At 38.3% G+C, this 21,524-nt stretch overlaps 1 protein-coding gene across 14 annotated transcripts in view; it reads right to left on the reverse strand.

Moving 5' to 3' along the window:
- ptprfa (protein tyrosine phosphatase receptor type Fa) overlaps positions 1–21,310 on the reverse strand; it is a 167,804-nt gene extending 146,494 nt beyond the window's left edge. For all 14 annotated transcript variants that reach the window (XM_056750937.1, XM_056750946.1, XM_056750949.1 and 11 more), the window contains exon 1: positions 20,984–21,310. The gene's annotated coding sequence lies outside the window, so the exon portion shown is untranslated. The remainder of the gene's footprint in view (positions 1–20,983) is intronic.
- Positions 21,311–21,524: the final 214 nt, after the last annotated feature.

Genomic DNA, 21,524 nt, shown 5'->3' on the forward strand with positions numbered 1-21,524 from the left:
ATTCTAAGCTGTGATACGAGAGAGAAACCTCGCAGCATCCAGACTTCACGCTATAGGTGGCCCGTGAGCATCCCGGAGCTCAGCTCCGATTTCCGAGACACTTATTCTCCCTCTGCATGCACAGGCCTGTCCTTGTGTACACCACTGGAGGGAATGAGGGTCTATTGATGTCAGCTTACAGAGACAGCACTCATCAGGGTAGGGAAGAGTCATGTCCGCCTCTTGTTTTATATTTCAAGGGAAAGGTTTTGAAAAGCATGGCTCTGTTTTTTTAAGGAGACCACCTCTGCTGTGAGTAAAGAGACAGGCATTACAGTGAGGATGTGTGCTGTCATAACACACAGGGGCTGGTGGTGGTGCGGTGGTGCTTAACATTCTGCGCTGGCAGCACAATGAAGCCCGTCTAGGGCGGACCCATAAAACGCAGAAAGATGGCAAGCTTCCGTATCAGCACTGTGCCCTTGCGATAGACACTTAATCAAGATTGCTCCAGCGGGACTGTATCTGCAAGTTGTGCATTGTAAATTTCTCCGGATGAGACATAAATGACGGGAATCAAAAAAGTGATACAAAACGCTTTCACCAGATTCTCATTGAAAACTGCAGGATTTAATATTTTTTGGGTTAAAAAATGAAAAGCTCAGATGAAAAAAAGCAAGCTGGATGAGCCACATCTTGTAAAATAAAATAGTCAACCTACTGTATAGCTTGCCCTACACAATACCATGGGAAATTGCTTGGTAACCGTGTAGAGCCTTACAGACTGATGAACCACTGTTATTTATCAGTAGTGTTTGTTAAGGGATAGTTTATTAAAAACTGTATGACTTTCTTTTTTCTAAAACAGTGGTTCTCAAACTGGGGCCGTAGCCCCCTAGAGGCCGCAAGGTCGATATTGTTTTTAATTAAATATCCATTTAAGGAATGTCTCACTGACATTCTGACATTACCATGGTGAAAAGGCATTCAACACTGACATTGTTTAACAAAAGTAAAATGTTTTTACATATTATTCTGAATAAATCTATTTATTTATCAAGTAATGAAAATAATACCTTTTCTGCCATGTTATAAAACCAAAAGACCACTTAAATAAGTCAACCATGAGTGATATTAGCACTTATTTTTTTCATTAAATATTTAAATTACACATTTAACAACATTACTCAACCATGATCTAGTATGTCAATTTAAAACACTATAGCTATAAAAGGTATAAAGGTCGACATGCTTTTTGTCCCTCTGATATAGACACTGCCGGAGCTGTCAGCGAGTTCACCTAACACCACGACCACCACAGCGACAGCCATGTTAAAGTATGGGTCAGTATTTTAATGAACATTTAAAACATTCAGTTCTGATAAAAACCTCATGGCCACAAAACGAGTTCCTAGAAAAAACTGTCAGGTTACTATTCTTTATGATTTGTTAAGAGCAAATAGATCTCTTATTTACCCAAGGAGGGAAACCTTTCACGAAAGATCTGATGTCTATAACTCAAACCACCTGACAGAAGACATGATGTAGACGTTTGTTAGTGGATCAAATATTATATCATGTGCACCGTCTTAAGTCAGTTTGTTTCCAGATTAAGATATTTGCTCTGAGGGGTTGTTGGTATAGAGACATGCACCTGTATGCCTAGATTTGTGCTGTGTTTTAAAAGACTGTCAAACTCAAACACTGCAGCTACTCTAGGGCAACGTTAGGTTTAAATAGACACATCTTTTGTTCGGAAAATATAGGTCACCTTTAATCACAGCAGGCAATTTCACTTTATAATCATACACCCACTCAGAAGAACATGAGTCTAACATAAAAACCTCTTGGCTTAGCATACAATCATGACTTCTGAGGGCAGAAATCTAGTTTCTCCTTACTGCAAAAACTGCAGTGGGATTCTCTTTAATGTCATTTGAAAATGACTTTAATATATCAATTGTTTCTCCTAGAAAGAAATGAGATAAAATGGAATCTTAATGATGATTCTTTATATCTCAGATTCATTTAAAAGTCCAGTGTGTCATTTATTTGGAGGTATAATTCCATTGAAAGAAATGCAATACAATATATATGTGTCTTCAGAGGTGTAAGACCTTACATAATGAAGCGTTTTATTACCTCAGACTGAGCTATTTCTATCGCCACACACCATGGGTGCATGTCGACATCTCTATGGATATATCCCCTTGCAAAAAAATTGTCATGTTGTTCCTACAGTTATGGACAATCGGCTGTACAAAGTGCATTTCGTAAATACGTTATCTCTTTTGGCAAAGTAGGAAAACATGATCTTAGCCTTGTGTCCCCTCGTAGTGCTTCGAATGGAGGGGTAAAGAGAGCCGTTGGTTGCAATTCGCAACCTCGCCGCTAGATGTCGCTACATTTCATACACTGGACTGATTATCAATCAGCATCACTTTCTGTTTTATAATCTTACATACGATATTCACTCGAATTTGTCATGAACTACTGCAGCTTGTAATGTGAATAATTCAAGAGCCATATTCTCCAGGTTTATTCAAGTCTGGTTCTCAAAACAGCAGGAGGGAATTTTCTGCTTAAGAGTCAAGACACGGTGCACAAGCCCACAGACAATTAGCAAGGCCACTTCAATCTCGTCTATTGTCTTTCAAGGGCTGCCCTCAATTATATACAAAGAGAAAACTGTGATTATTTTCTTTGCGGTTAGATAAAGTTTCTTATTCGTGGGTTTTATTATGCGGCTGCAGCTGCGAGGATCCGCTCGGAAATCACTGGGGTGAGATTTCAATCTTGCAGGAACAGGAACATACGCTGTCCTCTTATCCATTCAGCATTTACTGGTCAAATAATTTAAATGGCATATTCGCTACCCATACATATACATCTTCCATTTCCATGTATCAGGATGAGGATATTAATGATAATCTTTTAAATTGTCATTAGTATGGAGTTCAACATCAATCATACATACTGAGCATGTCAATAACAAGCTGTTGATCTCATTATATTTCTTGTGGTGTGTTTGTCTAATCTTTGGTGCATCCGGCCCTCTCGAACTTTAACCTTGTAATGTCACAGCCGCTGTGCTGTAGTTATTATAATTCTCCTGCAGAATGTAATAATATTCTAATATAATTTTGAGAAGCTCATTGACTAGAAAAGGTAAGAGGCACTATACAGTAGGGATGAAAAAATAAACCTTTATCCCCAACCGCATGTGTTCAGTGAGCTTGTTTTAAAAACATGAATGACAAAAACAGTCTATGCAAAAAAAAATGGCAAAATTTAATAAAACATTCACTACACAAAGTTAATTAAACAGTTGACGTAATGCTATTCTGAAAATTGTATTAACTTCCAAGCCCTGATACCTATCACAAATAACACAAGTCCTTTTCCTTTATCTATAAAAGAAATATATAGTGTGACCTTACATTTGGGTCTATTCTTCATCTCCTTCCATGTACGTGCTTGGTGATGCCACACAGAAGCCTGGCTGACTAATGACCTGTCGCCACTTTCACTACGATCAAATAACACAACTTCCTAACAATAACATGGGCCTTTCATAATAACACACCTGGAGACGGAAGAGCACAATAAATAAGGGAAAGAGTAGGGTGTGGACCGGATCGAGGGCAGTGGGACAGGGAAATGTTCCTCTTTCAGTCTAGCAGAGGGCTGTAGGAAACCTGTCCTCCAATGTGTCAAACTGTGACGGACCCTCCAGCAAACAGCATGGCCAATTAGCTGTAATAACAGGGTTCGCAAGCTTTGCCCAACTCGCTTTCATCTCTGCACTACCAGGTTCAGCGTTGACTCGATGCATTCAGCTTCTTATGTCTCCTTGAGAATTAAACATTTGTATGTACACCCCAAGAGTATATACTGTATAAGATGTACATATGTACATCAGTTCACTCTCAGTGACATTTCGATTGACTTCTGACAAACCTTCCTACCAACTGAAGTCAATTCTTAGAAGTACTACACGGAATGTATACGTACAATGTTTTCATTGATGTTTCATATGTATGTCTGCATGTAAGATTAACTGTATTTATAGCTTCAACTCCTACTTCCTATTTGTAAACATATCTTATTGTTGGCTCCTTAAACAAAATGTTAAAGCAACAGTTGCCCCCAAAATTCTGTCTTTATTCACTCACCCTCAAATTGTTTCAAATCTGTATATATTTCTTTGTTCTGAGGAACACAGAGAAAGATATTTGGAAGAATGCTTGTAGCCGAACAATTCTTGGCCACAATTGACAACCAAAGTAGGAAAATTGCTTTTTAAATGTCTGTGTTCTATTGAACACAAAAGAAGATATTTAGAAGAAAGTAGGAAAGCAAACAGTTCTGGGGCACTTTCTACTACAATGGTCATTTTTCCTACTATGGTAGTCAATGGTGCCAAAAAACTGTTGAGTTACAAGCATTCTTACAAATATATTTCTGTGTTCATCGGTTGAAAAAATAATGATGTTTTGGAATTCGGGGATCTCATAATGTTTTTTTGTTAAAGCACTTTAGTAAAACCATGCTGTCCGAGTTATCAATATCAGTTTTACATTTTCGGGGTGGGACTATTTTGTCATATGAAAAATATTTATTGATTTTTTTCTTGTACTGAATTGCAAAGAGCAATGCTTTTTAATTATGATTAAAAAGAAGCTAACATAACATTCATTAATAACATTAACTAACAATTTAACTAACATAATGCATAATGGATCATTACTCACTAAAGCAGTCAAATGTCAAGAAACTCAGTTTAAATAATTGTTATATTTGAATAAACTGGATGTGCATTTTATATTGTTTTCTAGTGACTTAATAATGAAAGTTAATATAAAGTGTTACCGATATGAAAAAAGAATATCATTACAGATTCAGGGTACATCCATGCTTTATCTGAAATTAACTTCATAATAAAATACAAATCTTTCTGTGTGGTTTGAGGAATTTTCTGTCTCCTTGTGGGATCTTCTCTCCACTAGTTTATCCTGCAGGCAGCTCAGCGCACATTTATCTCTCACATTAATATAGTCCTGATGTGAGGAGAGCACAGCCATGTTACAACTGCACCGCAGTACTGCACAAAAAGAAGAGACTGGATTCATTACACCTCACCTAACACTGCATGCCCAGATGTTTCACGCATGTCACTGTCCTCTAGCAGATAATAAAAACCAACTGTTACAAAACAAACCCTGGAAGTATTATTTTCTTCCATTATGACTCTCGTGAGATACTTAAACAGTTCAGAGTTCTCAGTGTGGAGGTACAGAGAAAGTCAGACGTGCTGCAGAAACAGAGAACATTTCTCCGTCTACAGCACTACAGAGGGGTCTTTAGTTTCCTACAGAGAGTAAATCTAAAGCTATACAGTATAGCCCATGTTCTGTCTCCCGCAGTTACAAATCTTGAAAGATCTGCATTAAATACAGATGAAAGGACCTTTCTATACACCAAGAATTGTAGCCTCACTTACATCTGTCAAGACTTATAAAATCTATCTCTAGCCATCATGAGCCTATTAACTAGCGCCGGTCGGATTGTGGTCTTGAAATAAAACAATTAATTCCTAAATGAAATAAATAGGATGTGTCGTGAGATTTTGTCCATCTGCCTTATGGACCATCACGGTAGGATTACAGGGTTCTTAATGTGCTCTTCACCCCCGGAGCCAACCAATCACGTTCTTCCCACACACATGGGAAACACTCACAGACAGGCGGCAGGCTTACGTATCCTAGCATCCCTTTCCTCCAGCTGTCCTGCAAAGACACCGTATGTTCCTCCAGAAATAAAGACAATGCACAAACTAAACAACCTTCGAATTTTCTTCTACTTATGGCTTGCGTATGCTAACGTTGACTACGCTTCATCACACAAGCACCATATTGGGATCTTGGCTGAAATAGATGTGACCCTTACTACATAAACCAACACAAGTTAATTTTTTCTTATTCAACATCCTGTTCTGGCCGGCGAAGGCGAATCTGCTTTTATCCATGCTACAAGCTGTGATGTAAACTTAAGCCAAGGAGGTCTATAAAACCTGCTGAGAGCCGTGCATTAACATTTCCATTCATCTCAATAGCAGATGCACGGCTGGTGCGCGACCCCTGTGAGTTTGCAGACAGCATCCTTCCATTTTTGCTTTTGGGCACTCGTGACTGTCCTACCGATGTGTAAGGTACAAGACAGTAGGCCGAGAAAACAGACAAAGTCAATGTCATCCCATAAAACAAAACAAAAATAACTGGCTAAACACACGGTGGCATGCCTATTCCCGATCTAAACAGCCTCCGTGCCACTATTATAAACACACTCATTAGCATATTTAGTTTTAGGGCAGTGTTAAGAGATTAGAGTTCTGGATGTTTGTATGTCTTCCATGCCCTGGCGTTTCTTTCATGTGGGCATCATTCAGCAGGTGCGTCTTGGGGAAGTGATGAAATACATAGACGCATGAGGAAACACCAGTTAGAAATCAAACATGACCTCATGTGTGGTGAGAGAAAGCGAAGGACAGCATTACAGACTCGCTAGTCAACAAATCAATTAGTGTTCACATTCCATGGGAGTGTGGGAGAGAAATTTCATCGGGGTTGCACAGACTTCCTGGAAATGTGATCAGTTCTCGGGTGTTAAGTATCGCAAAAGTAGGAGAAAGTAAACCGAATGCGAGAAGGAGAGAATTAACATGATCATCGACCTCTCGGCACAAAGCAGGGAAAGGCGCTAATTGTTTATGATTTCTTACGTTGGCTCTAATAAGACGACAATTTTCTAATTGCACCAAATCGGCCTCGGCAGAGTTCATGGCCCGAGGTTGAAGAGCTTCACGCGAACTCATTAACGGCTGCCGCTTCTGCTCTTTAATCTGATGGAGCGTGCTGTAATCTCTATTTACCAACATCACATAAAATGTTACTTTACTGCACATGGCTAGTCAGGAGTGAAAAAATTGCATCACGATTTTACAGATACTTAGGTTAATGCTAAATAATCAACAGATTGTCTGCTTAAAAAACCTAATGGCAATTTTATTGTTTTGTTTACTGGAATGCTTGATAAAGGAATAAAAGGCATTAAAACTCAGTGTTAGAGAATGTGGATCCCTATGGTTTCTTACATAATATATGTACAGCAAATTCAAAACGATCCATCCTGTAATCTGTTTTAGGGACAAAAGATAAACTGTGTTTTATGGGTATCTGTGTGAAGTCAGAGAGAACATGGGCCGTCTTGTGGTCTGAATGTCTATGATAACAACTGCACAGTCACTTCATTTAATTCATAACCAACTTGTATTAGTCGAGGTACGTCTCATACCAAATGGGGAAAGTTATAAATAAAGGAAACTATTGCTTGAAGGTGAAAATCATTACATCATAATCATTGTTCCACAGCCTTATTACAACAACTGTACATATACGGGTGTCAAAAAAAGAGTAAGAGACAATAAACACCAACAAAAGAAAGATCACAAATAGACTGAAATAATAAATAGAGTGAATCTGACCATTTAATAAAAACAGCTCAGCTCAAAATCTACATATATTACTATGGTTTTTAGTTTATGTTTTTGCAATAGAAGTTTATCGAAGTTCCCACATCTTTTAGGTAAAGATTCTTTCTTAAGTCCTATTTAACAAAAAGAAGAGATCAGATTTCACAAAGTATGCAGATACTGGATGATTACATTTTTTACATATTATAACCATCATGTTCCAAAATTCCCCTTTGTTCTGTTTCTCTTTCATCTGACTTTCCACAAGGACATGAGGTAGATGACAGCTTTGGTTTTGCAACTTATTCCTTTTTATCTATATTCATTTGCCAGTATGAGGATGGTTAAATGATGTGAACTGGACAGAATATCTATAATAATAAGCTTCAAAAGGTATACATCAACACTTTAAATTGAAAACCTGGGACACATTTTGACCAATGACATTCCATTCTTTCATTTAGTCAGACTTGTAATAAGATTTTTTTTCATTTAATAGAGAATGCTAGGGCAGATTTCTTTGTATGTCTGGGACTAATGTGAATTCATATATTTAAACACTCATAAAAGTCCAAAAAGCCCCTTAATGGACACACTGATGTATCACACTGCCTGGCAGACATAGTTTTGGTACACACTTACAAAATAATATTTGGTCCAAAAATATTTTTCAAGGAGCGAAAAACTACAAAAATGTATACTCATTTTAGAAACGAACTACTTATTATGTACGAAATTAAGTCAAGAGATTTTTCACAATTCACAAATGGAAATTCACTGACCAACAGCGAGCATAGCCTAAAGACAATCCTACGAATGAAAGGAAATGCCAGTAAACCACACAACAGCTTCCAAAATCTGCAAAATTTCTCTTAACTTAAAAGTAATTTTGTGTTGAATTGGTACAGTCAAGGGCAACTGTTACTTGGGTTGTGCTAGACCACTGTACAAAAGGTATAAAGTCATGAATGAGCCGTTTAGAAAGAAGCTGTGGCTGCTTTTCTTCACTTTCCCTGCATTTCTCAAACTATATGTAACACACACCACTGGCAACAACACCCACTCGCAATCACTCAGGAAATACACCAGCGGGGGGCAGCAGCACATGGCTGACATCACAACATATGTGTGGTAAGGAAAAACTCGGGGATCATTAGATTCCCTTGAGTTTCATTTTGCTTAATAAAACATTTACACTGTCGTGATGTTCTGTACAACGATACAAATAAGAAACACTGCAAAGCGCAAAAGCACTTAACCAACATGGCTTACAAAACCGGAGCCTCTTCGATAACAGAAGCAGTTCCGTCAGTGTACGGGCACACCGCCCACAGCGCTAGCAGATTGCACTGAAACTGAGCGAAGCCAGACCCAGCAGGCCACTTCCCCTCATGGGCACAGGGTGGAAAACTCAAACATGTCTGCGATTGGTACGGTGCTCAAATGCTGACAGTGATTAAGGTCTCTGACACAAACTGAAACACGAATGTAATAAATAATAACATTGGAGTAAACTATTTTTTTTAAGGAAGCGGGGAGGGCAAGAGCTAGAGCGTGTCCTGTTAGATAGGTGACTCATGACATCATATTGAACAAACCAATATAGCATTTCTCTGCCAATTTTAGACACTGATAACAGGTCATATTGGACTAAGGGAAATATTTGTTTCTCTCCATGTATCAGAGGTTATTTTGAGCATTCGTTGCTGTATATGGAGTTTGATCTCAAACATTGTAGCACAACATGTCAAGGTACAAAAGAACCTGTGGTTTGTGGAAATTAGGCTTTAATGCAGCACTCCATGGATGCTCTATGATGACACAGTTTCAGTTTCACAGTGTAAATTGTGACAAGACTTAACATACGAAGACACAAAGCCCACACGATACGAAGCCCTGAGTGTACAAAATATTTAATTATTCTTACATCAAGTTCCAGCAAGATGCAACTTCACAAGAATCTTGCGATATTGCTGTCTGCCTGACAAAAATACACGAAATGTGTGTGACGCTACAATATTAATAACAAACAGACACATCATAGCAGTGCGATGAGAGAATTCTAATTTTTTTGGGTAAAACTAAATGCAAAGCTCATCATGATGAATAAACGGTTTAACAAAAACTTTACAGTTACAGTATAAGAAGATTCCGGTATAAGATAATGGAAAGAAAAAACACAAAGATCACATCAAGTCGCATTTTGTTTTTACAGCAAACTAAATCAAGTACAAACATTATAAACTATAAAGCTGTAAATCAATTAAAATTGTTGTACCTTGGTGATGCTTTTAATGCATATTCATGCAACAGCGCTAACTCGCCTCACTTGCACAAAATAGGCCATTGCAATTATGTATTTTTCACACTGCATCAAAACAAACAAATCAAAGCTGAATATTTCTTGTATTAATTATATTCAGAGAACTGTTATATTGAATTTTGACTGCTCATCAATGAATCTTATACTGTAATCATCTTGTACTGTAAAGTTTTTGTTAAACTGTGAGGAGCTTTGCATCAAATTTTACCCAAAAAATGTAACGTCCCTGACACGAAATGCCAAATTTAAGTTTATGTGATTCCAGTTCCAGTTTCCCCACAGCTATCAATTGTCTTCTCTTTTCTGCTTTTGGCAGTCTATAAAAGATAGATCTGATTTCTTGTTCAATTTCTTGTAATTCAATTACAGCAGTGAATAGCAACAGCTCTTTTTTCAACAATTCGGATCACTGTTGAATCCTACGGTCTTTTATTTAGAAAGATGATCATGTGCTTTATGCCTGCTTTTACAGTTTCTCATACAGACAGGCATGTTGCAGGATGTTTTGCCATGGTGGGAAATTGATTCCAGTGCTTACAATAGGTCCTTGCTCTCTTTTGTATTCGCTTGGCTGGTGGTTACAGCCAAAGTGCAAAACAGTGATTTAGGTTAAAATGGCATCTATCTGTTTGTTGTGTGGTGTTTGTCAATGCATCTTTTTATTGTTGTAAAATGTTATGTCTGCTCTTGATTGTAAACAACTTAGAGCCTGGGAAAAAAATGAATTTGTTCTATGCAGATTTCAAAACTGCAGCAAGAGGTATAGTGTTACATTCTGCCTTGGTAGAATCTCTGTTAAAAATAAAAATCGGATGGTGTGAAAATTGCAGCCAGCCATGCACAAGTGATTTCATAGTATGAACATTTAAATATTAGTAGCAAATAAAAAGTAAAATAGCAATACAGGTGAACATGACATTTTTTACATTTGAATTTATCGAATGCAACTTGTAGTGCAAGGAACATATTTTATCAGTAGGCCTATATATTCCTGAGAACTGAACCCCTGACCTATAAAGAATATAAAAATAAATGATAAAACAATCAGGCTTACAGTTTGGTCGACATGAATTTCAAAGGGGCCAATTACCATTTACTGTTCCTATGTATTTCCCATGATACCTAGCTGTCTAACCAGACATATTTCACAAGTGCATTTCATCAGTACAAAGGAAAACCATAGAAACTAAATACAATCAGTATTCAGCACAACCGAAGCTCTCTGGGAACTGCTGTAAAATAACTTCATAATACATAGCAAAATCTGTCTAACAATTTGAAGCATTTAAAACATCTGTGACAACTGCATTTATAGATATAAAAAGACCAGTGTAAGAAATGACTCTATTTAAAGTTTGTCAAATGGGATATAAACTGTTAAATCTTTAACAGCTAAGGATGAACATTCACTCTAATCTAGGATGACCACCAAACAACAAACCAAATGTGGGACAGGTAATCTGTTTGTGTGGGACAATGTGGGACACCACTGAAAGGTAGGGATATAATAACAGAATAAAAACCTTTATTATTTTTTCTACCTTTTACCTGGTAAAAATCATTTGATATTTTCGTACGCCAACCACAACCTATAGGCTAAACACTGTTACAAAGGGACACCGTTTATAATGTTTTAGTGAGTTTCTATCCGGCAAGTTGACATGGGAGGATCACCACCCGATATACTGACAGGCACAGCCTCTTGATGACTGCCGTCTTCTCATACATTGGATGAAAGTAAGCCTTTAAAACATAGTTGCGTTTTTATGAGCTTGTTGTACACTGGTGTGCATCGGACTGCTTTGATACAACACTGTTAAATAGTTAAATAAACAATGGCGTAAACAACCGTCTCATGTGCCTTTTGATTTAAAGAACGTTTCTTAATGTGACAACTAAAAACCAATAGACTGATGAAAATGCGGGATATTTTCTCAGTATGTGACCCGCAGGACTAGGGGTAAAAAAGCTGTCCGGAACAACGCAAAGCGGGACGGGTGGTCCGACCTCCTATTAAATCTAATAATCTCAATTTAAAACACTTACCATATAAAAAAGTACATTTCAAGGTAAAAATTAAAGAACAAAATGGCATACCCAGAAAGGTGGCTCATGTCGATTTATGAAATGAAGCTACACACCTAACCATTTGCTGATAATATGTTTTGTTCCACAATGTGATGTAAATAATTAATACAAAGCTTCAGTCAGCCAGTAAACAGGATCATCATGTCCATGTCTAATGTGAGGTAAATGTTTCCTGCCCCTTGAGATATGCAGTAAAGTGTAAGGGAAATGTAATCCTGTCCAGCCAGCTGTGCAGAAGGAGATCAATCACATACATTGATTACAGTTTCTAAGCATTAATGAGCAGAGGAGGGAAGAGAGAGAGAGATGGACCACATAGTCAAGAGTGATGTTTTCATTCACAGCACGCTGATCATTCCTAACAACATGGTGCTTCTTCACCATTGTTTTGGCATTTACATGCCGACGGTGTGTCAAGTTCAAATGCAAATAGTTCCCGGTGCATCAAACATCTCAAACAGTAACATCAAAAACACATGCGCTGATAAACTTGTTTTTCTGAAATTCTAACTTTTAGCTTAATGAATCTTAGCTTTCATTTTAAACCATGTTATTTTAACATTGCATTGGCAAATGTTTCGGTTTCTCTGCTCAAGAAAAACATCTCAACAAAATGCAAGATAAGAGAACAAAACGCTGGTTCATCCTCGTCCTTGGTTTGTTAAAACATAGTTTCTTGCTGGCTGCTCACAAACATCATCTCTCTTGTCATAAATTCACTGTGCCTTTTTCCTTTCCCACATCTCCCAGAATTTATATCTGAAATAAAGTTGAACTGTGGCCATGAAAATGCTTATATCCCTCTGGTAACACGACTAACTATTTGCAGCATCATGGCCAATAAATCACACGCCACACGGCCTGTCCTGGCCGAAGCGTTTTCAGAGCTATTTACTACTGATAATGCCTGCAGTCCCTCGTGTCGCTAAGAGAGAGTCAGTCAGGTGAACTCATGAATCACTCGCTTCTTTCATCACTGCTCACAACACTCAGCTGTGGGCGGTTTTAGGGTTCTGCAGAACATGAGGGGATAAAGTGAGAGCCTCCTTATTCTCAATGTCAGTTTTCTCATGAACTAATACATATTTGATCACAAACGATAATGATTTATAAATGAAGATATAGAAACTGGCAGAAATCTGTCAACAGGTACATAGTACACCGTTATACTTCAGCATATCCAGCTGAATGTGAAAGAACCCAAACTAGGGCTGCATGATAAGTCCCAATTAACACCAAATGAAGAGTTTGGTTCTAAATCAAGTTTTTTATGATGTTATTATGTTTTTATTGTGTTAGTTAGCTGTATTGTTTGAGTTATTATGGCTTAAATCAAAACAAACTGCAGTTTGATTGATATTAATTGGAATGCACGATAAAAAACATGATTTTTTTAGTTATCTCATTTTGGAACCAACCCCTTCAAATATGGATTATGACATTTGAAAGTCGGCGATTATGTTTAATGCACAATTTGTCCATGAAGCATGGACAAATCATCAATAGGAAATGCTGCTTGATCTAAAAGCAGTGCGAGTCGCTTATAATGTGCATTTGAAAAAACAATACCCGTCAAACAACGTCATAATAAATATACTTTATTGTCATGAAAATACTAGAGGAGGCTTGAAGAACAGTGATAGAGAGAGGCTCATACATATTTCCTGGAGCTACGCGTGTGTAAGGTACATCTTCTGTGGCGTTTATTTGGAGTTTTTGTGTGAGAGCTCCCCCTAGCTTTCAGACGCAGCAGCATTTAAGCATACTTCACTGACAAGCTGCGCAAAAATTTGCGGACTACCGCAAATCTTTTGCATTTTTTTTTATTATCGCGTACCCCTATCCCTAACCAAGCTCAAAAACTTAATTTAAATCCTTTAAATGTAATAATAGATAACTACATAACTATCTTATATACAAGATTTCAGGCTTAAATTTTCAGCAAGAATTACTATCTTGTAATATTGATTATATATCAAGCGTAAAGGGTCAGTTCTCGCAGGCACATTAGTCAAGCTTGCTCAGCTGATCTCAACAGGTGCAGCTAATCACTGTCAACCAATAGTGATACAACACATACTAATAGTTAAATGTTCTTGTGTCCTAGTTCTGCCTTCTTAGGGTTGCCTCTACAGCTGTTCAGCCGCGCCACGCTCAAAAATCCACCCCTCTTCCCCAACTCCTCCACATCCAACTGCATCTACCAGGTCCCATTTAATTTTATCGTATCCATTTCTATGATATTTTCCCTTCTGACAGGTATGAATTCTCTTTATGTCATATCACTATCATTTCAGGCATCTCTGCTTTTAAAATAATTCTCCTTTAATAGTTTTCTTGTAGCTCAGTGGTAAGAGCATTGCATCAACAACGCAAGGTCGTGGGTTCGATCCCAGGGGATTGGACATAACTATGTCTAAAAATGTATAGGACATTGCAATGTAAGTCGCTTTTGATAAAAGCATAAATGCAAAATGCGTAAATGTAAATGTAATTACTGTTCTGGTTCCATAGGTGGGCTGCATGGACAGGTGGAGAAATTGTCCAGAAAAGTTTAATTCCGCCAACCTTATATTGCTATTGTTTAAATCTTTGACAGTAGTGGTCGTGACAGAGTTTTCATTATTGTAGTTTTCATATTGCCCAGCCTTAATTACATCTAGTCCCTGGTTTGTTACTTGCTCCGTTTTAATTGGACAGATTGTTAAGATGCTGTAAGCACTGTAAATATATGATCTGTGATCATAACATCTAATGAAACAATCGCCTTGTTAGCTTAAGACAGCTCTGGGTTATCAAAGATGGCCTCTTCAGAGTGAAGCACAAACGCTTACCTGCTGACACATATGATGGAATATTTTATTAACCAGCAGTGGCTTGATATATATACACTCTTGAGTTTCAATCCCCAGAGCGTGTCAAGGCCAGAGATGGGCCACTTTGTCCTGAGCCCTATTATAGCAGTCACAATCTAACAGCTATCTGTTCACCGTCTGCACAAGGCTCCATAAAACCCACATAAAAGACAGAGCGTCTGGTCACTTGCAGATCGCCTTCACATGACACAGCTCATAAAACACATGCGATCTTACATGCGTAACCGAATCGGTCAGAGCGCCTAGAAACGTGGCATTACTCCATCATAAATTTAACCAAGAGATTAATGTTAATTTAAAGAATGTTCATTAACTCTCACATCTAACCAAGGTAACAGCAGAATATAAAGTTTGTTAAAAAGCATCAATACATCGAAGATAACACACACTGTCGGCCACACTGGCCCAACACACGTCATATTGCAATGTGAACTTGATGCATACAAAAACAATGTTACGTGTCTCGTCTACCACAGGGCTTTTCCAAAAGCACACATATCCAATAGACTTATACAAACGTTGACTCTTTCATTATTAGTTGGGAGCTCTAATGAGCAAAAGTCATAGAGGATGAAATAGCAGCTGTCATCATCCAGAGTCGCAGAGAAATAATTTTTCAGTTAAACCAGGATTTAGAATCAGCTAAAACTCAGATGACTCTAATCGCCGGAGCATTTTCTGGTAAAATAGGCAAAAAGCATAACTGTCATCATTGCAAAATAGTGGTTTTGGGTGTTTTCCGACCGTGCTACCAAATTTGTCCTGTGAAAACGCTTTGAAATTACATTAAGCAGATAACATCCATTTATATTTATGACTGACATTTACAGTCATTGCAGCAAAACACCAAGAACTACAAAAACAATGCAAAGAAAACACATTTCTAGCAACTTGTTACCTTTGAAAATGTTTTATAAACCTTTTTTACCATCTTCACGTTATGCCAACAACCTTGTTAGCACACTTGCTGTTAGTCTAAAAATAAACCTTTTTACCTGTATCTCTCTGCTCCACATGCCCTGAAAAGTTTAGTAAAATTGAGGCAGGAAATGTGTTCTTTATTAAAGGAAACAGCAGAGGAGAGATATGTCTGCTGAGGCATTGTAGGTGTCAGGTGATCATGTAAGTTTTTGTGGACATTTAGTTTGTACCTCTTGAGTTCCTGTTTCCTGTATTGTGATGTGGTCTTTGTAATTATTTTGTTCATAGGTTCCCCTGTGATTGTCTCCGCAGGTGTGACTTGTTAGCTAGTTACCCCTTTGTATATATAGCCCTTGGGTTTGAAAGGACATTTGTAGGGGTGTTACGAAACACTTGATGAGTCACGAGACTGAGTTCACGCGAACGAGAAATATATAGGGGAAAATAGTCTCTTATTCAACTTAAAAATACAAAATGCTAAAAATGTAGGCATAATAAAAATCAACTTGTATTTTATAAAAAGAATTAAAATTCTATTTTAATGAACGATATTATTCAGTAATAAATAATATGTAAACACTGCAAAATGTTTTGTCACAAACTCAACTGACAGGCAGTAGGCCTAATTGCACAAAAATTATGCCTTGTTTTCTTAACAGGTGGAGCTTTTAGTAACAAGCTGTGGTTGTTTTCTCTATATGCAGAGGTGGCGATCAAATCACACTGTCAATCCACCTTCCTGTCCACCACTGTCAATCCACCTTCCTACTGACTGAATTGTTTATGCTAACCTTGCACATATGTAAGAGACAGATGATCCGTTTTTGAAGAGTTTGCCTGTGAATATATTTACTAAAACGTAATGTGAACATACATATAGCAATTGCTATATTCTACTTGTGGTCCAGCAGCATCCTGTGCGCTCCCCTTAAACACCAGTGCTTTTGCACAAGGTGCTGCAGACACAAAAGACGTGCGCGAAAGTTGAAACCATCCGTCCAGTGCATGTTCACATTGAGAAATGGTGGGAAAGGAGAGCTGCGGGATGGAAAATCACGTTGTCTGTAATATGAATGGCCGCGGAGGTCACTGTAGCTCACAGCAGGCACATACTTTGTCCAGGTATTAGCGTGTTCTGCAGAGTAATGAAAACAGTTCGCACCACAACATAATGCGCCCTTACAATAATGCTCCCAAATATATTTTGAGGTCGTACTTGTTAAATTTACGGAGCATATGCGATTAAAATGGTTGCAATTTTGAGCCCAGCACTACATCTTGTCAATTACGTGAGGATATCGTGTAGATCAGATTGGTCTTGAGAGATCTTCTGCCACAAGATCTCATCACACCCCTAGTAATTTGTCAAACTTTGTTTTACGTGGAGTTTCATCTTTGCCTTTGCATGTACTCAGTCTTTGGATTACCTTGTTTTTCTTTGTCCTGTTTTATTTTTTTTTAATAAATGTTTATACTGTTTAGATCCAATGCCTGGCTTGCCTGGTTTCTATGCGGTACAGTAGGAGATGACAGTGTTTTCCACCAGTCAGTCGATCAACAAATGATATGCAGAGTGGCCCTGCAGAGAGAAAAGAGTGACACGTTTCCTGTTTCACGGGAAGAATTGTAAAAGGCTGAAGACAGACAGGCAGACAGATACTGTAGATAGATAGATGGCCAATATCTGAACTGTTTTAAAGCAACACTATGGAACATTTGCTCACTGGTTCCCCCATGTGGTTGATAAGCGCATTTGTCTGTTACTGGTGTCGTAAATAATGTCACTGATTAAACTTCCCCAGGGGCATCGCAATACATGTGAATTTGTTGACTAAGCTGATGAAACCGGCAAATGCAGAAACATCATTTGGAAACCACTAGCAGGGGATGGGCGGGGCTGTGTGTACCGACCTGAACACAGAACTTGCTGCAGCTACTCAAGTAGGAGTGGCAGTGGAATTCATCCAGTTAAGAGCAATCCTTCCACTGAAATAATTTTAGAGTCATTATTTTGAGGTTGAAAAACTACATAGTGCTGCTTTAACACTTTCATGTCATAAGATAAAGTACAGTTACTGCAATAACAACAAATAGCTCTTTGAACAAAATTTCTCTCAAAGTGCTTTTGTAATGAAATTGCAATGAGGGACATTATATCTCAGTCTATAAGTGGTTAAGCAAAAATCTATCAAGAACACTTAAATAAACATATTTAATTAAAAAAATATATATACACAGAAATTTAACAAGACATTAAAAAAAGGACAAAACGTTTATTTTTGAGTGGAAGGTGCCGGAGTATGGGGCGTGATGGGAAACGGAGTCCATGGGGGAACACAGGAGAAAACAGGCATGGAAACAGACCGAACCGTGAGAGTACTGATGGGCGTCCTGGAGGCTAGCGAGTGCTCCCAACACAGGAATCTGGGGAACCATGGAGGATCTGAGAGCTCAGGGGGCATAGGAGGTTCTGGCATAGGGACGCCGCTGTGTCTGCAGCAGTGGAGCTGGGGGGCCACAGAGGATCTGGGAGATGAGGGGGCCTAGGGGTCTCTGGTTCTGGGACAGCCGCCGTGGGACTAGCAGTGGAGATAATCAAACTGATAAAACCTGTTTTTGCCCCCTTTTTTCCCCTACAGATTCCAGCATGAAAGACAAACACAAAGAAAGATATTTGGAAGAATGCTTATAACCACACAGATTTTGCCCCCCATTCACTGCTATGTAGTGTAATTGATTTGTTCTGTTGAACACTAAAGAAGAGATTTGAAGAATGTAGGACAGCGAACCGTTCTGGGGCACTTTTGACAACATTTGTATTTTTTCTTACTATAGTAGTCAATGGGGGGAAAAATTTGTCTTGTAAGCATTCTTCCAAACATCTTTCAATGTGTTCATCAGAACAAAGAAATGTATACAGATTTGGAACAACTCGAAGGTAAGTAAATGTAAATGATAAAAGAATATATATTTTTGAGTGAAGTAACCCTTTATACGCAGGAAAAAAATTCACAGTAATTGAGTGCGTCATAAATCTTAAGCCTTCCTAGAACCTTATTAGTAATCTACATGATGAAACAAGAAATTGTGGAGTACTGTAATATTGCTGATGGAAGAATACAAGCAGTAATGGTTAGTTTTGTGGACGACTAAAAAAAATCTCCCTAACCCTGAATGATTTCCGAGCAGTAAAATTAGCCAGTTTAGAACTAAACAATCCACTTCCAATAAATCCTCTAAAATGTTAATGGCTAGAACTGAAGACTAATTTACTAGTTACAGATTGCAGCCCTTTGCTTGTTTGTACCAGCCTGACTTTTGTTCCTCACTATAAGGCCTGATGATTGAGTCTGGCCCTTCATCTATGCTGGGATGAAACAAAAGGACTGCTTTCCAGACTCTGGTCGAACAACAAACAAAAGGGTAATTGAAAACCATGGCCACTCTGTTATTGTGTGCTGGCAGGAATGAAATGTGAGCACCTCCACTGGTCCACAGATTGGTCAATCTGCACACTATACCATGATGGGCCACTGGCAATAGGAGTCCTTTCTTTGCGACCAGTTATTTTGCATGAAGCCAATACAAATCAGTAAAATTAAAAAATTATTCTCAAAGAATACAATGGCAGAGACCAATAAGCTGTTCATATCACGAAGACCGATAATCATATCATTAATCAGAGCCGGATTAACCGCAGAGGAGACTTCAATACAAAACACTTGAAATATTATTTATATTATTATATCAACCCATTTGATAATCCCATTGTCAAAGTTTCCATTGAATTTGTAACCAGGAGACCCTGTTTTCTGATAGTCAGCAAGTAAACACTGTTTGTATGTGACCTTGTGACTTATATTTCCAATTCACACAGAGACTGACTTCCATATATGTCAACAAGTCATGTATTTTGTTACCAGAGAGATAGATGATAAATGCATAGCCGCGCTTGTCCATTAAGAGGTTTTACCAGCTGCATCCCTCCGTCATCATGTGGAGAACCTATGCTACATCTAAAATAAAGGTGGGGAAAACCACCCTTCTCCGCATATGTTTACACTCCCACTCATTACTGAAATTACACATCATTTATCAGTACGGAGAGCCTGAATGAGCATGGACAGAGCTGCTGTGTCCAGTTTGTGTCTGGGTGAGAGAGAGAGATAGAGATAGAGGGTGAGAGAGAGAGAGAGAGAGAGAGAGAGAGAGAGAGAGAGAGATGCTGTCTATATACCGAGTGAAAGTGTAGCTCTCCAACAGCTAATTAGCTGAAGCTATGTTTGCTCTGTGTGTACTGTGGAGGCCTCCATCACCCGCCAGAAATCATCAGCAAGGAGCAAAGCATCAAAACAGATGTACTAAATAAACCGAGGTCCGGTGCTTATTAAAGATGAAAACTAAGTGGACAGGCATAACACATTAAAGACAAAAAACACACAATACAATATCTCATCTAACAGCCATACATTTTTAAGACAAGTTGACTGAAGTTAACTGTGACACACTGTACAGTTGGCATATCTAACTATCTATCTATCCTGGAAATATGTATGTAAATGTAATGCTGAATTACATCTTCAAATAACAGGAAACAATATTCACCAACAGTATACTGTTAACTGTATGGCATATGCGTTAGACATGTTTAATTATGGTAAAAACTAGATCAGTCCACTGAACATGTATGAACAGAGTTCTGCACACATATGTTGACATGACATTTTTGCGAAAGCAAATTATTCTTTATAAAGTCAATATGTGATTTAAGACACCGTCTCTCTTTAATGAGTACGGAGAGATGAGACCTCCCCATGACTCAACGCTACATCCTCCTCGATTCTCTCATCCAGGCTTCCTAAACTGACCGCTCAGCATCACCAACCAGCCATGGGAATACTTAACATTACAGTTTTCATGTTACACATTAAATATAGTAAAAAAAATATAACGTTATCGGGAAAAGCATATAACAGCAATATCTACAAGTTTATCATGTGACGGGTGCTGTTATTCGATAAGATGAGCTTATTAAATCAACCATTTAAAGCAACCAAATCAGTGTCCGCATATTTGATCTTAAATATATAACGTTATGTTACTCGAAAATGAATAGAAAGTAACACAGTCACATTTGGAATAACGTTAACGTGAAAAGCGTAATTAGGTTTCAGTGAATGTCAAGTGACACCTGACATGTCGAACAATATCAGTAACATCGCGACACACCTGAAAGGTGATAGAGACATTAAAAACTCAACTTACTCTTTAGTGTCTCATTAGATTGTGTTGTTTCTCTATTTTCTGTGTTCGTGAGCATCGGCTGAGACTTTTCTCTCCTCAGAAGTAAAACGGGATAAAATCCTCCTCAGTTCATCAGCTCCTGACTGAAAGCAGACTCAAATCCCGATGTTTCCTCCCCACAGACGCCTCACAGATGCGCACCGATTAGACTTCAGGTTAAATATATCCCTTCAGAATGATTTTGTCCAGAAGAAAGGTCCGTTTTACCAGGATTAGAAACGTGTTTTCTGGACCGGGTCTCTCTATGATCCTGGTGCGCGGCTCTCACGAGCTCAGCTGCTCACTGGGTTTGCGCTCCAATCAGTTGAGCGCGCTCGCGCACATACAAACGCGAGCGCGCTCAGATGCCGTGCACAACGGACACCGGAAGCGACCTGTAATTGTGTAGGTCCTGTTTCATTTTATTATAAACAGACAAACTGCATGTGAATATTTCCAGTTTGAGAAAAAAAAACAAGGAAATTGTGGTTTCTATGAATGGAAAATATCAAACTTGACAGAA

This window comes from Triplophysa dalaica, chromosome 6 (genome assembly GCF_015846415.1).
Source record: "Triplophysa dalaica isolate WHDGS20190420 chromosome 6, ASM1584641v1, whole genome shotgun sequence".
NCBI classification, from domain to species: Eukaryota; Metazoa; Chordata; class Actinopteri; order Cypriniformes; family Nemacheilidae; genus Triplophysa; species Triplophysa dalaica.